The 16,586-nt window shown below is 42.2% G+C and overlaps 1 long non-coding RNA gene across 1 annotated transcript in view; it reads right to left on the reverse strand.

The window, feature by feature from the left end:
• The window catches only part of LOC148736573 (uncharacterized), a 2,160-nt gene extending 703 nt beyond the window's left edge, over positions 1 to 1,457 (reverse strand). The window contains exons 1-2 of the long non-coding RNA XR_015999274.1: positions 1,287 to 1,457; positions 420 to 487 (exon numbers count right to left, since the gene is read on the reverse strand). This is a non-coding gene — a long non-coding RNA (uncharacterized LOC148736573). The remainder of the gene's footprint in view (positions 1 to 419; positions 488 to 1,286) is intronic.
• Positions 1,458 to 16,586: the final 15,129 nt, after the last annotated feature.

Below are 16,586 nucleotides of genomic sequence, written 5' to 3' on the forward strand. Positions count from 1 at the left end.
CAGATATTGTGCCAACAGGTATGAAAACCACCCGGCAAAAATACAAGTTCTTGTCATGAAGGCCACTAAGCAACTACAGTCTGATACAAAAGTATGGGATGCAACCTTCTTAATGCAGAATAACTGGCTTCCCAATGCTAATGACTATGAGTTATCAGATGAGGTAACCAGTACTCTTGACAAGAAAAAAGTTGCTCTGAAATTGCTACAATCCTGGACGATGATTACAGTACATTTGTAAAGTATTTTGATCAAGCATTCTTACCTAATCTTATTACCTTAAATGATTTAGTCAGGTCATTTAAAAAAGGTAATAAGTCACTTGAGAGTGATTGTTGTCCATCATTTTTACCACCGAAAGCTTCAGATTGAGAGCAAATTTGTTACTGGTAATTAACACTTATTTACTAATTGCTCACCTTCATCATAAGCGAGTCAAAGATTATGTTTAGCTGCAGAATAGCTGTGCTGTTGAGCTATCTTGTCCCTATTGATTTAAAAAAATACACTGTGAATATGAGATTAGAAAAGAAGTCTCAGGCAACAGTTTACATTACTTGGCTTAAAATTCTACCATAACTTAGATGGCTTTAATTTCACAAGTTGGACAACATACCCTGACGAATGTGGAAGTTGTATAAGAATTTAAGTAAAAATCATAGTTAAGAAAAGGTAATGGTCAGATTCCTATTTGCCATGTTCATGTATGATTGAGAATGTCTGTGTTATTCGTCACAGGCTGGCAAATCAGTCATTGTTAACTAAGGTTAAAGACGACATCCCAATTTAGTTTGTCACCTCTCTTGGGATCGATTCAATCTAAAACATTGATATGTATACTTTAAATTTCGCTACACATGTATAAGAACACAACTGTTGACGCATAGCTTTTTGCTCTCTCTCATTTACATGCCGTGTAGATTGAGTAATGAACTCGCTTTGTTGAAGCTCATATAAATACATTTACCCACAAAATTGTACTATAAATCTTCGTTAAATTTCTAACTCGGGATTGAGCCGAGGCATTTAAATTTGGTAAACAACAAAATTTACGCTACGGGTAAGTTTTCACTCCGCGGTTTATCAGTTTCCACCTCATCGTACACTGACGAGAATGGAAAATTTCCGAAACATACCAAAACATTTGTAATCTGTAATTTAGTAAAGGAAAAAATGCGATTTCCTTGAATGAAACGTTCGTTATTTGGATTTACGCCTCAGAGCATTATGGAAGCTACGGCAAATTAGAGCTAATTCGCCGAATGAAACACAAAAATACCACTCACCTCAGCTGTAGACCTCACATCTGCACTAAGACAACGTCTTCTAAAAAAATTTCGGTAGATACATCCATGTTCGCCTTCTAAATGTGTAAAGGCTCTCTGATCTAAACTTTGAACGCGCCGTGCGGTAACGGCAGCCAGTTTTTTAAGTTTTGAAACTCTGCTGGGGGTCTCAAACCAAGATAAAACCCAGGCCTCAAACTACTTGAGTACAGGCTAATTTCTCTAAATCCTAATAGGAGTAAATCATACATTTTCATAAAGAGGTCAACAAAACTCTCCTCATTATTTTAATCTGACTTCATTCAGTCTTGTTCCCAGGGGATACAAGCCTTGGGAAACAATTTCTTTTTGTCCTCTCTGATACTATCAGCTGTTAAAAAAAAACAAGAAAAACACTGTTGCCTTGAATTACTGTAAAATATTGTAGAAGTCTGAGCTTCCACCACTCAAAGGCATCATCCGGGACGGATAAGATAAAATATTTCACGAGGGCCGAATAAAAGGGAGAGAAGTGTCACTATATCAATGAGCTAGTGTCACTGTCATTGATCAGCTGTACAGGTTCTCATAAAATTTTAAGATACCTCTTATAATTTAATAAGTTGAAAAGTAAGGTTGTGAAGGGTGTATCTGATGTTTTTGGGTAGCAAGGATAGATGAAGTTGAATATAATTTTTATCTGGATAATAATTGATTTATTTAACTATGATTACAACAGGAGGCTCAGGATGTTATTTGATTTTATTCACCTTTAGGAAACAGGCTGGTTTTTCTTTTTTCGTTCACACCTCTCCAGTTATGGTAGAATTCTCATCTGTTGAGGTTTAGGGGTAGTTTGAGGAAAATAAAATGTTCAGATTTCAATAAAATTTTTCAAGTCATAAGGCACATGTGATGATATTTTGAAGACTGACGATTGAAAATAACCTTCTTTCCTCTGCTAAAAATCCCCCCAGGTTATGACGACCAAAGCCCTAGTGATAACATTATCTTACTTTTCTCAACGCGATAGTGACATTTTGTGTTTCAGTGTCGTTCACGCCGGCTGTGATTCGTGAGAAAAACTTTTCAACCAAAACCCAGATTTCAGTGAACTTTAATGTTTTGCTGAAATTGCAAATACATTGCACTGCAAGTTGAAGCTCTCAAACACTCAAAGGAAAGTGAGTACTACAAATGTACTCGATTTGTTGAGATAGCAGTGACACAACTCAATTACTTTCCAATACGTCTGTGCTCGACAGGCCTCCTGTATCATTAACAAAAAGTATCATCTACATCGATCGCACCACTAATTATTAGAGAGTACTGGAATTGAACTGGATTGTACACCCTTTTGCTTTTGGAAAATCAATCGAGTGCGAGTTCCTTTCGCCCATGCACCGCACAACGATATTGAAGACTACGACGCTTGAATGAAAGTTATAGAGGGAAAAATTGATAAGAAAAGCTGTCTGAAGAGGTCGTGACCCTATTGTTTTCCGACGAATTTTCCTCCTTCACTCCAATCGCGGGAAACCCAATCCGGCGCGTAGTGAAGCGTTAAGCCTTGGTGAAACAGCGCATGATAGTCGATGATAGTTGATGACAGTCGATGATAGTTGAAGCGCGCGCTTCTGTTTGACCACCAACTATCATGCACTATCATCGACTATCACCAATTAGTATATACTAAAACAGTGGATAGCGTTGAAGGCGCGCTCTGATTGGCAGGTCAAACTCCAAATATCCTTTGCTATTTACCTCCGAGCAACTCGGAGGTAAATAGTGTAGCTAGCTAGTATCCGCTAGCTAGATATATATATATATCACTGTCATTAGTTCCTCTTGTGTGCTTACAAAATACTTTTCTTGGCTCCGCACTATCTTTCAAGCTTTGCAACCACCTCACTTCATCCAAAAATACTCCACTGTGTTCTGTGTAAAAAGGAAAAACAAAATACAGAAAAAAAGTCAACATAAAATCAATGTAGAAATCAATCGGAATTAACACTCCTTCATCGTAACACTAAAGAGCAATCCGGCCCGACAAGAATCATCGCCAACAATCAATTCTATAGAACAAATTCTGGTATTGCCGCTAGCTTCATCAATATTTTGATTGTGTAAGCCCTACACTTGCCAGCTCCCTAGGGAATTATGTTAGCAACCCCCTTACATACAGAAAATCTTCTCCTCCCAGGAGTTTTGTCATTTAATTAACTCCCATAAGTGACCAAGACAGAATTTCTCCTTACAATATCTATTCAATATCTAGCAGAGAAGTACTGACAATAGCTAAAAACATCAGTTAGGGGATTTTAGGTTGATCCAATAAAAAATTCTCCAAACCAACTTCATAAGAACTCTATGGCAGACTGTAAGGAGAATCAATGTAAGGAGACCTCGCTAGTGAAGTTGTAGATAAATGAACAATTAAGATAAAGGCAAAGAACGAAAAATTGCAACATCTCAATCATGAGGTCAGTTAATTCATACAGAACAGGACGATTCCTTGTAAAAATACACTGGCCCAATCAAAAAAAGAAAACATAAATATACATTTATAAGCCCTACACTTCCCTGCTCACTAGGGAATTATGTTTGCAACCTCCTTAAATACAGAAAATCTTCTGCACCCTGGAGTTTTGTCGTTTAACTCCCGTAAGTGACCAAGACAGAATTTATCCCTACAATATCTATTTTCAATATCTAGCAGAGAAGTACTGACAATAGCTAAAAACAGTAATCAGGGGATTTTAGGTTGATCCAATACAGATTTCTCCAAACCGACATCATAAGAACTCCATGGCAGACAGTAAAGGAGATTCAATTTAAGGAGGTCTCGCTAGTGAAGTTGTAGATAAACAAACAATTAAGATAAATGCAAAGAACGAAAAATCGTAACATCTCAATAATTAGGTCAGTTCATACAGAATAGGATGATTCCTTTTAAAAATACACTGCTTCAATCAAAAAAAGAAAAAAAGATATACATTGATAAGCCCTACACTTGCCAGCTCCCTAGGGAATTATGTTTGCAACCCCCTTAAATACAGAAAATCTCCTCCTTCCTGGAGTTTTGCTCTAACTGAGATGACTCAAGGACAGGTTTGTAATCTCTTCTCTAAATGAGATGACAGCAGAACTCCACTGCATATTCCAAATGAATTGATGAGGATTGCTTCTGAGAATCTCTCAAAAACCTTCATGGCATATATTTCTATGGAGTCCACCAAGACTAGCACAGTACCAGATATTTTCAAACTATCTCCAGTGACTTCAATCTGTTTATAGACATGGCATATCATCACTGCGCCAGGAGAGAACCTGCCCATATTACAGTTCTATCACCCTTTAGTAGAGTTCTTATTGATCGATTGATTGATTGATGGACTTATTTACTCAACTTTAATCGTACAGATCTTTATCCTTTATCATCCTTTATTGTGACCAAGACAGAATTTCTCCCTACGATATCTAATATTCAACATGTATCAGAGAAGTAGCGAGAATAACTAGGAAAACATAAGTCAGGGGATTTTAGGTTGGTCCAGTAGAAAATTCTCCAAGCCGACATCATAAGAACTCTATGGCAGACAGTAAAGGAGATTGAATAGTCCATTTTACAGTTGTGTGCTTGGTTACCAAGCCTTTGAACGGGAGTGAGGCTAGGGATGACCTTGTTATGATACAGACCTTGCTGCCTTTCAAATGTAAATCACTTTGTTATCATGCTAACTCGATAGAGGTCTCTATCACAACAAGGTCGTCTTTAGCCTCACTCTGAATCAAAGGCTTAGCAACTAAGAACACAACTGTAAAATGGCCTATTTAAGAAGATCTCGCTGGTGAGTTTGTCGATAATATAAATGAACAATTAAGGTAAATGAGTAGAAAGAATGAAAATCACAACATCTCAATAATTAGGTCAGTTCATACAAAATAGGATAATTCCCGTAAGTACTAAAAGAAGGGAATGACCTAAAACCACCTGCAAGCAACCATCTAAAACCACCTACAACCATCTAAAACCACCTACAACCACCCACAACCACCACCTACAACCATCTAAAACCACCTAACACCACCTTCAGAATACTATTGTGTGACAATTTGTGACAATTTAAAAGCACACAGGAAATGTTGCTGTATGTCTCACATGTCATGACCAAGTTACTAAAACAAGGAATGACCTACAATGAGCTACCGTGGAAACAAGGACTGACCTAAAATGATCGACAACGATTTACAATATGACCTACAATGAGCTACAATGGCCTACAGGGAGCTATTATGAGTGTTACAAAAAATTGTGGTGTGGCTTGTGTGACTTTCTAGGCCCATGATGGTGTGATGGTCTCTTTGTTTTGCTGTCTAAAAATTTGAACGAGTTAAAGCAGGCCAAATATGTCTCATAGTCTCGCGGCGCTGTGATACATGACCTTATTAATGGTTTTGATATGAAAATATCAATGAGTAAAAGGTGCTGACAGGCCAAATACGACTCATAGCCTCATGTTAGTGAAAAATTATGGCAGGCTTGTTATATAAGACCCTCAAAGACATCTTAACCCTCTCCTAAACTACATATATGTTACATATATGTGACATTTATGTATCTGTAACATATATATGTGAAATAACTTGACATGTATGTGACATATATGTATAGATTTTGGAGCAATTGTACGTATATTTAACATATATATGTAATATCTAACAAGGTAAATTAACACATATGTAACACCCCTTGCCAAAAAAGATGGCCTTGAAGTATACTTTAAGTATACTAGAAGTAATGGTTATACTGCAATCATACTTCAATAATACTTCAATAGTGCTGCACTTACTAAAGTACATCTGCAGTACCCTTTCTTAAGTACACTTTAAGTATACTGCTCAAGAGAAAATCATGTTATTTATTGTTGATGTTGGGTTCATTGGTGTACTTTCAGTAAACTTCTCATGTACTAAAATCCCCAGTAATTCTTCAACATTCCTAGAAATTCCTTAGATTTCCTTGGAATTTCCTGCAAATTTGAGATTCGCAATATTTCAGGGAAGGCATTGATGCTCTGAATTGGAATTCCTAAGAATTTCAAGTCCTGTTGGCTATGAATGTGGAATTTTTCTTGGGATAATTAAAAAGTTTCTGATGTTACACAAGTAAAATACAGGAGCTTCTAGTCATGTGTTTGATAGTTAATGATGCCAAAAATATGACAGACACATTTAGTGATTAATAGCTGCCTAAAATCATTATATTAGCTTTGGAAATTGTCTAACTGCTATAAATCCTTCTTCATTTACAGCATTTGTTCAATAAAAGTTGAAAGAGGAGAACAGTGTCATAATTTTAAAGTCCATAAAACAGTACGGGACAAATGTACCAAAAGCAAGAGAGGCATTTCCAAAACAGCGAGACAATAAGATGAACTTTATTACTTGTAACTGTACCCTTACCAAAATTAAGTATATTTTTAGTATACTAATTCTGTAATGAAAGTGTACTGCAAATAAGATACACAAAGTATACTTTCAGTAGACTTTAAGTATGGTTTACAGTGCTACTAAAAGTATACTTGTAGTACACTTGGTCCGACCTTAAAGTGGAACACCCAAAAGTATACTTGAAGTATACTTGAAAGGTACTTAAAATTTTGCAGTGCACTTCAAGTATAGTTCATGAGTAGAAGCAATAGTGGCAAACTGAGTGGTACTTAAAGTATACTTTAAGTTATGATACTTAGAATGTATTCAAGATAATTATTATAAATGAATGGCATGCATACATGCAGCCAGTCAAATTAATATGCAATAAGAAGCATGCACCCTCTAGTTCATATGGCATGTGTTCAGCTTTATTATATACTTGGTCAAGTCAGATAGGCATTGAAACGTATAAGTATGAAATTCATTTCGTTAATTAATTTGGTACAACTGTCCATGACAATTAAATAAGCAAAATTTGTAAAAGACCGCTTCAAAATTGTCTTTTAATGTAAAAACAAATATATTTTACAATGAAATCCATCATTCGATTATTTTATAAAGTTATGACAATAAATTCCATGCAAATTAGAAGTGACTCTCATAATGTTGGGATACTTAACCAAAATGAGTTATTGTTTCAAAAGAAAGAATATCCATAAAATGGACTTCATCATTCAATCATGTACAAAAGAAAACAGATTTCATACAAATCAGCAGTGTCTTACCATGTCTCTAGCTGCGATTAAAGCCCACAAAAAAAATGGTTGTCATAAAATGTAACAAATTTATCATAAAAAATGGACTTCACTATTTAATAATTATAAAAGTAAGCAACTTGTGCAAATCATAACAGCAAATAGTTTATCTAGTGAGCATCAAATCATATCATATTAATTCATGTTAATAAATGTAATCAACAAAATTGTCTACTTTCCTAGCAGGTTTCCAACCACTTGCCCTTGTGGTTAGTGAACAAATTGAATTTCCAGGAATTCCTGGGAATTCTTAGGAATTTCAACTGAGAGCACCAATGACTTCCCTGAAATACTTTGAATTTAAAAACTTGCTGGAAATTCCAAGGAATTTCAAGGAATGTTTAAGAATGACTGGGAATTTTAGGAATACTTGAAGGCAACTTATATCATAAATACATGGCTTGCATTATCTCTCAACTATAAATTCAAGTAGTCAATGAAATCTATTTACATGCTTAATTAACTGAGCTTTACATGTTGATTATTTGCTGTTGTCTATTAACTGCAATATGTAGTAATAGGATGAAATTTCTTTTACTATTCTTAAAAACTTCATAAAAATTATCCTCAATTACAGCTGTTAATTAAAAATAGTCCTACTGAATCAGTAAATTTTGTTTGACACAATCTGTTGATTCTTTATCATGAAATGCAATAAGTTGGGTCATGTTTATTGCAAGAAATACTATCAGTGAAAAGATAGTCTTGAAAAGAATCAATTGATTTGGGATGATGATAGAAATATCATTTTATCCTTTCCTCCTTGAGTCAGGCTTTGACTTAATTTAATGCAGTTGTAACTTCTTTGGAGAAAACTCTTGCGTATTAAAATTAAAATGTAAGGTGTCAAGCAGCATCTTCATGCGATATGTTGTTTGTTTTTGTTGATTCTGCAAGTTGAAATTGAGAGATTTCTTCAAAAGTTGGACTGAACACTCTTGGGAGTGAAACGCTTAATTACATTAAAAGAATTGATTTTTGAAAATGAAATTCTTGTTGAAACTGTAGTAATTAATTGCATTGAAGTTATCCCAAACTGCAGACTTAAGCAGCTGTTTTTCTTTTTTCTGGTGGGCTCGCAGCTTGGCAAATGCAAGAAAAATAATCCTGAAACCTTTAGTCTATGGATAGATTTATTTCATTGTAAAGCATAAGCTTAAGAAACTGTGGCATGCAAGTGACCGATTCACTTCACAGGTTTGATCACATACCAAATATTACAATTTGTACCCACCACTAACTTTGAGAATCGTAAATGGCCGATCAAGCCTTGTACTGGCCAGTCAATAACTGTTGTCTCTTCTTTTAACTTCATGGCGCCAACAACTTGCTTTCCATTGACAACACTACTTAAATTTCTACTGTATTTAGATCATTCTTGAAATACATGATTGTAATCACATTTTCTTTAATTAACCTCAATTGACATGAATTTTTAATGATTCTGTCGTTGTTGTACTATAATCGTTTTAGCAAATTTTTTTTCCATTGAGAACTGTTATAATTATAAATAGAAAAACTTAAAACTGAAAAGAAAATGAGAAGGTCGCTCTGTGCGGGAGCAAGCACAACCTATCTCACAATAGCTAGCTCCCATTAATACTTTTTGTCACATATGTCAAATGTATGTCACATATATGTGGCATATATTTTATATTTATTTGTGTAAAATTGATATGTTGACATATATGCCACATAACTGGACATAGGTTCCAAATTGCTACATTTGAGACGTGTGTCATATATGTGACACATATGTCAGATAAATTATGTTACATGTATGTGACATATATTTTACATATATCTGCTACATATGTATGTGACATATATGTTACATGTATGTGACATATGTGAGATACATCTGTAGCAGATATATGTAAAAGATATACATGTGGTTTTGGTAAGGGCCATTAGAAAGGAACGCCTATACTTTTCTATTTTCAAAATAAGCAGCCGTTTTAGGAAAGAAAAAAGCCATAGGTAGTTCAAGTGGAAGTAAGACTCTTATAAAATGTAGCTGCTTGACTAATCATGCAGGTTTTGTAAGTTTTGCTTTTTTAAATGAAACCATTGAAAGCAGGCCTTATACCTCAGTATTATCATCAATTGCAAAAGTGACGAAAAACTGAGTAAAATTTTCAGGTGGGTTTTGAAGCATTTAGATACATTAAAAAATACTTGACTTAAATATTGTAACCTCTGCAGAGAGTGAAGATTGACTTTTTCTGATGTTTGTTACATGAATGTTTATCCCCTCTACTAATGGAATTAATTAAAGTGCCTGTAAAATTTCCAGTAGACCAACCATGAGTATAAATTAAAACATCCATTTGGGGTCTTTTAGCCCTTTAACTCCCAAGAATTGATGATAATTAATTGTGACCTCCAATTGCTCCACATTTCCTCGTAAAAAAATTGGGGAGAATTGAGTTTTAGACCAAGATAACTTCTACCTAATAAGTTTGAGTATTGTAGTGCGTGTACCTTAGTGCCAACCAATTTTCCATTGTGTAGGAAAATGAAAATGAAATTTCATTTTAGTTTTTCGTTGCGCTGTAAAAAAAAGAAGTTGGACTTCAATGTTTTCGTATGGACTTTGGAAAAGGCGTTGCACGTGAAGTCAAGTGGCTATCTTGAAAACAGGGAATGGGGAATCTTTAAAAGCGGGACTCTCAAGTAGCGAGAAACTTTAAAACGAGAAATATTTAGAGGCGTAAAATGAACCCGCCGAAATGAATGAGAGGTCTGGTGAAGCTGCTCTTTTATTCAATTTTACGCAAGGGAAGCATGAAAATTAACGACTGTTGACACAGGTAAAACTACGTTGCAATTAAAAGGGCAGTCAGCAGATACCTTGAATGCTGAAAATGGTGAAATTGTTAAAATTATTTAGGCATGAGAATCTTTATTTTCATCAAGATATTTGGTTGCTACAATTCTGTTTATAAGAAAGCGTAGCGAAGGGCTTAATTTGTCGTTGTTTGTTCAAGGATGAAATAAACAACTTTTTGTGACCAAAATGTCGCTCTTGTTCATTGACAGTCATAGGAAACGGTACTGTCAAGCACCGACTTTAATAAGGACGTGTGGGAAGGCTTTAGAAACGACTACAATGGGATTAGGCGAAAAATAACACTTGATGAAAGGTAACAGGTACGTGAAGAAACAGAAACATTTCGCGCTCTAAGAAATACGTAGAAAGCTGAATATTGTGATCCAAAAATACTAACTGTGGGCATAGTTGGTCCCTTCTACTAACTATGCTTTCGCACGCTTAAAATTTGGAAACTTTATACTCGTTGAAGTTTGCAAAAAGTTTTGAAACATTTGTTGGCTGTTTTATGGTATGATATGAAATTTTCACTTGAACACGACAAGGACTTTGACTTGAGTAGAAGAATGAAGAAGCATAATATTTTCTAGAAAATTGTAGTTGTTTGGAAAAAAAAGTCGCTTGCAAGTTTAAAGATTCCTAGGTGCTGTAGAAGATTAGACATTTTTGAAGAATTATAAATGTTATAAATACGCTGTACCCGAAGGAAGAGCGCGCATTATCTAAATGGCGTTGGTTTATGGCCAACCATATGGAGTAAAGTTGAAGCCTAAGCAAGGTTGTTATAAGTGAGCAAGTTACTTACAGAAATCCTGCGATTGGAGATGAATTGCAGCTACTTCTTTGCGCAAGAATAGCGGTCCGGGCCTGTGAATAAACATTTAGATGGCAATATACAGTAGCGTGCGGATGGTTGCTGTGAATAAATGTACGTAACGACCCGTATGTAGGTGATGACGCGTGAAGGCATCGTGACGTTGCATTTGAGCGGCAAAGTTTAGTGAAGTGAAGTTTTAGTAATGGCGGGCGGGTTGAAAGGAATAAAGGGTGGAGTTATGTTGTTTTGGTTGATTTAGGGCCGCCTGGTGACGGAAGGGCATCATGAAGCCTGGAAGTCCGTAAGCCTTGTGTATCATTCAAAGAATGGAGTGATAGGAGACGGGGGCCAGGTGGAAAGTGTAAAAGCAACTCTCTATGTTAAATGCGCAAATAAATAAGCATGGCGCGTGGAGTTTTAGAGCTTGTAGAGTGGGGGTTTTAGGTGTGGTGTTAAAAAGGCGAGTTGCTTTTAGACTTAGATAAATTTTGATATATGCTAAAAGCGCTACGGGTGCTCCCGAATTTAATTTCGGATATGCAAATATAAAAAATGCACGGCCTGCAAAGTCCGAGAAAACGCGAACTGGTGGCATGTTCAGACCCCTGGCAAAGATCTGAAACGTGGGCAGGGAAGCTGAAACTCACTGAGCCGGATAGTCCAGTCGCATGGCTACCACGGCGTGCAAAGCGCGCGTCTGAAACAATGGGCACGGCCGAGCGGCATGCCTGCAAAGTCCGAGAAAACGCGCGCTGGTGGCATGTTCAGACCCCTGGCAAAGATCTGAAACGTGGGCAGAGAAGCTGAGACTCACTGAGCCGGGTAGTCCAGTCGCATGGCTACCACGGCGTGCAAAGCGCGCGTCTGAAACAATGGGCACGGCCGAGCGGCATGCCTGCAAAGTCCGAGAAAACGCGCGCTGGTGGCATGTTCAGACCCCTGGCAAAGATCTGAAACGTGGGCAGAGAAGCTGAAACTCACTGAGCCGGATAGTCCAGTCGCATGGCTACCACGGCGTGCAAAGCGCACGTCTGAAACAATGGGCACGGCCGAGCGGCATGCCTGCAAAGTCCGAGAAAACGCGCGCTGGTGGCATGTTCAGACCCCTGGCAAAGATCTGAAACGTGGGCAGGGAAGCTGAAACTCACTGAGCCGGATAGTCCAGTCGCATGGCTACCACGGCGTGCAAAGCGCGCGTCTGAAACAATGGGCAAGGCCGAGCGGCATGCCTGCAAAGTCCGAGAAAACGCGCGCTAGTGGCATGTTCAGACCCCTGGCAAAGATCTGAAACGTGCGCAGAGAAGCTGAAACTCACTGAGCCGGATAGTCCAGTCGCATGGCTACCACGGCGTGCAAAGCGCACGTCTGAAACAATGGGCACGGCCGAGCGGCATGCCTGCAAAGTCCGAGAAAACGCGCGCTGGTGGCATGTTCAGACCCCTGGCAAAGATCTGAAACGTGGGCAGGGAAGCTGAAACTCACTGAGCCGGATAGTCCAGTCGCATGGCTACCACGGCGTGCAAAGCGCGCGTCTGAAACAATGGGCACGGCCGAGCGGCATGCCTGCAAAGTCCGAGAAAACGCGCGCAGGTGGCATGTTCAGACCCCAGGCAGAGATCTGAAACGTGGGCAGAGAAGCTGAAACTCACTGAGCCGGATAGTCCAGTCGCATGGCTACCACGGCGTGCAAAGCGCACGTCTGAAACAGTGGGCACGGCCGAGCGGCATGCCTGCAAAGTCCGAGAAAACGCGCGCTGGTGGCATGTTCAGACCCCTGGGAAAGATCTGAAACGTGGGCAAAGAAGCTGAAACTCACTGAGCCGGATAGTCCAGTCGTATGGCTACCACGGCGTGCAAAGCGCACGTCTGAAACAATGGGCACGGCCGAGCGGCATGCCTGCAAAGTCCGAGAAAACGCGCGCTGGTGGCATGTTCAGAACCCTGGAAAAGATCCGATACGTGGGCAGGGAGGCTGAAACTCACTGAGCCGGGTAGTCCAGTCGCATGCCTACCACGGCGCGCAAAGCGCGCGTCTCAAACAAAAGGCACGGCCGAGTGGCATGCCTGCAAAGTCCGAGAAAACGCGCGATGGTGGCATGTTCAGACCCCTGGAAAAGATCCGATACGTGGGCAGGGAAGTTGAAACTCACTGAGCTTATAGACCAGTCGCATGGGTACCACGGCGCGCAAAGCGCGCGTCTCAAACAAAAGGCACGGCGGCGTGGCATGCCTGCAAAGTCCGAGAAAACGCGCGCTGGTGGCATGTTCAGACCCCTGGCAAAGATCCGATACGTGGGAAGGGAAGCTAAAACTCACTGAGCTTTGTAGACCAGTCGCATGGGTACCACGGCGCGAGAAGCGCGTGTCTCAAACAAAAGGCACGGCCGAGTGGCATGCCTTCAAAGTCCGAGAAAACGCGCGCTGGTGGCATGTTCAGACCCCTGGCAAAGATCCGATACGTAGGCAGGGAAGGTGAAACTCACTGAGCTTTGTAGACCAGTCGCATGGGTACCACGGCGCGCAAAGCGCGCGTCTCAAACAAAAGGCAAGGCCGAGTGGCATGCCTGCAAAGTCCGAGAAAACGCGCGCTGGTGGCATGTTCAGACCCCTGGCAAAGATCCGATACTTGGGCAGCGAAGCTGAAACTGACTGAGCTTTATAGACCAGTCGCATGGATACCACGGCGCGAAAAGCGCGCGTCTCAAACAAAAGGCACGGCCGAGTGGCATGCCTGCAAAGTCCGAGAAAACGCGCGCTGGTGGCATGTTCAGACCCCTGGCAAAGATCCGATACGTGGGTAGGGAAGCTGAAACTCACTGAGCTTTGTAGACCAGTCGCATGGGTACCACGGCGCGCAAAGCGCGCGTCTCAAACAAAAGGCACGGCCGAGTGGCATGCCTGCAAAGTCCGAGAAAACGCGCGCTGGTGGCATGTTCAGACCCCTGGCAAAGATCCGATACGTGGGCAGGGAAGCTGAAACTGACTGAGCTTTGTAGACCAGTCGCATGGGTACCACGGCGCGCAAAGCGCGCGTCTCAAACAAAAGGCACGGCCGAGTGGCATGCCTGCAAAGTCCGAGAAAACGCGCGCTGGTGGCATGTTCAGACCCCTGGCAAAGATCCGATACGTGGGCAGGGAAGCTGAAACTCACTGAGCTCGTAGACCAGTCGCATGGGTACCACGGCGCGCAAAGCGCGCGTCTCAAACAAAAGGCACGGCGGCGTGGCATGCCTGCAAAGTCCGAGAAAAGGCGCGCTGGTGGCATGTTCAGACCCCTGGCAAAGATGCGATACGTGGGCAGGGCAGCTGAAACTCTCTGAGCTTTGTAGACCAGTCGCATGGGTACCACGGCGCGCAAAGCGCACGTCTCAAACAAAAGGCACGGCGGAATGGCATGCCTGCAAAGTCCGAGAAAACGCGCGCTGGTGGCATGTTCAGACCCCTGGCAAAGATCCGATACGTGGGCAGGGAAGCTGAAACTCACTGAGCTTTGTAGACCAGTCGCATGGGTACCACGCCGCGCAAAGCGCGCGACTCAAACAAAAGGCACGGCCGAGTGGCATGCCTGCAAAGTGCGAGAAAACGCGCGCTGGTGGCATGTTCAGACCCCTGGCAAAGATTCGATACGTGGGCAGGGAAGCTGAAACTCACTGAGCTTTGTAGACCAGTCGCATGGGTACCACGGCGCGCAAAGCGCGCGTCTCAAACAAAAGGCACGGCCGAGTGGCATGCCTGCAAAGTCCGAGAAAACGCGCGCTGGTGGCATGTTCAGACCCCTGGCAAAGAGCCGATACGTGGGCAGGGAAGCTGAAACTCACTGAGCTTTGTAGACCAGTCGCATGGGTACCACGGCGCGCAAAGCGCGCGTCTCAAACAAAAGGCACGGCCGAGTGGCATGCCTGCAAAGTCCGAGAAAACGCGCGCTGGTGGCATGTTCAGACCCCTGGAAAAGATCCGATACGTGGGCAGGGAAGCTGAAACTCACTGAGCTCGTAGACCAGTCGCATGGGTACCACGGCGCGCAAAAAGCGCGTCTCAAACAAAAGGCACGGCGGCGTGGCATGCCTGCAAAGTCCGAGAAAACGCGCGCTGGTGGCATGTTCAGACCCCTGGCAAAGATCCGATACGTGGGCAGGGCAGCTGAAACTCTCTGAGCTTTGTAGACCAGGCGCATGGGTACCACGGCGCGCAAAGCGCACGTCTCAAACAAAAGGCACGGCGGCGTGGCATGCCTGCAAAGTCCGAGAAAACGCGCGCTGGTGGCATGTTCAGACCCCTGGCAAAGATCCGATACGTGGGCAGGGAAGCTGAAATTCACTGAGCTTTGTAGACCAGTCGCATGGGTACCACGCCGCGCAAAGCGCGCGTCTCAAACAAAAGGCACGGCCGAGTGGCATGCCTGCAAAGTCCGAGAAAACGCGCGCTGGTGGCATGTTCAGACCCCTGGCAAAGATCCGATACGTGGGCAGGGAAGCTCAAACTCACTGAGCTTTGTAGACCAGTCGCATGGGTACCACGGCGCGCAAAGCGCGCGTCTCAAACAAAAGGTACGGCCGAGTGGCATGCCTGGAAAGTCCGAGAAAACGCGCGCTGGTGGCATGTTCAGACCCCTGGCAAAGATCCGATACGTGGGCAGGGAAGCTCAAACTCACTGAGCTTTGTAGACCAGTCGCATGGGTACCACGGCGCGCAAAGCGCGCGTCTCAAACAAAAGGCACGGCCGAGTGGCATGCCTGGAAAGTCCGAGAAAACGCGCGCGGGTGGCATGTTCAGACCCCTGGAAAAGATCCGATTAGTAGGCAGGGAAGCTGAAACTCACTGAGCTTGTAGACCAGTCGCATGGGTACCACGGCGCGCAAAGCGCGCGTCTCAAACAAAAGGCACTTCGGCGTGGCATGCCTGCAAAGTCCGAGAAAACGCGCGCGGGTGGCATGTTCAGACCCCTGGCAAAGATCCGATACGTGGGCAGGGAAGCTGAAACTGACTGAGCTTTGTAGACCAGTCGCATGGGTACCACGGCGCGCAAAGCGCGCGTCTCAATCGAAAGGCACGGCCGAGTGGCATGCCTGCAAAGTCCGAGAAAACGCGCGCCGGTGGCATGTTCAGACCCCTGGCAAAGATCCGATACGCGGGTAGGGAAGCTGAAACTCACTGAGCTTTGTAGACCAGTCGCATGGGTACCACGGCGCGCAAAGCGCGCGTTTCAAACAAAAGAAAGGCCGCGTGGCATGCCTGCAAAGTCCGAGAAAACGGGCGCTGGTGGCATGTTCAGACCCCTGGCAAAGATCTGATACGCGGGCAGGGAAGCTGAGACTCACCGAGCTTTGTAGACTAGTCGCATGGGTACCACGGCGCGCAAAGCGCGCGTCTCAAACAAAAGGCACGGCCGAGTGGCATGCCTGCAAAGTCCGAGAAAACGT

Source organism: Stylophora pistillata, chromosome 3 (assembly GCF_964205215.1).
Source record: "Stylophora pistillata chromosome 3, jaStyPist1.2, whole genome shotgun sequence".
In the NCBI taxonomy this organism is placed as follows: domain Eukaryota; kingdom Metazoa; phylum Cnidaria; class Anthozoa; order Scleractinia; family Pocilloporidae; genus Stylophora; species Stylophora pistillata.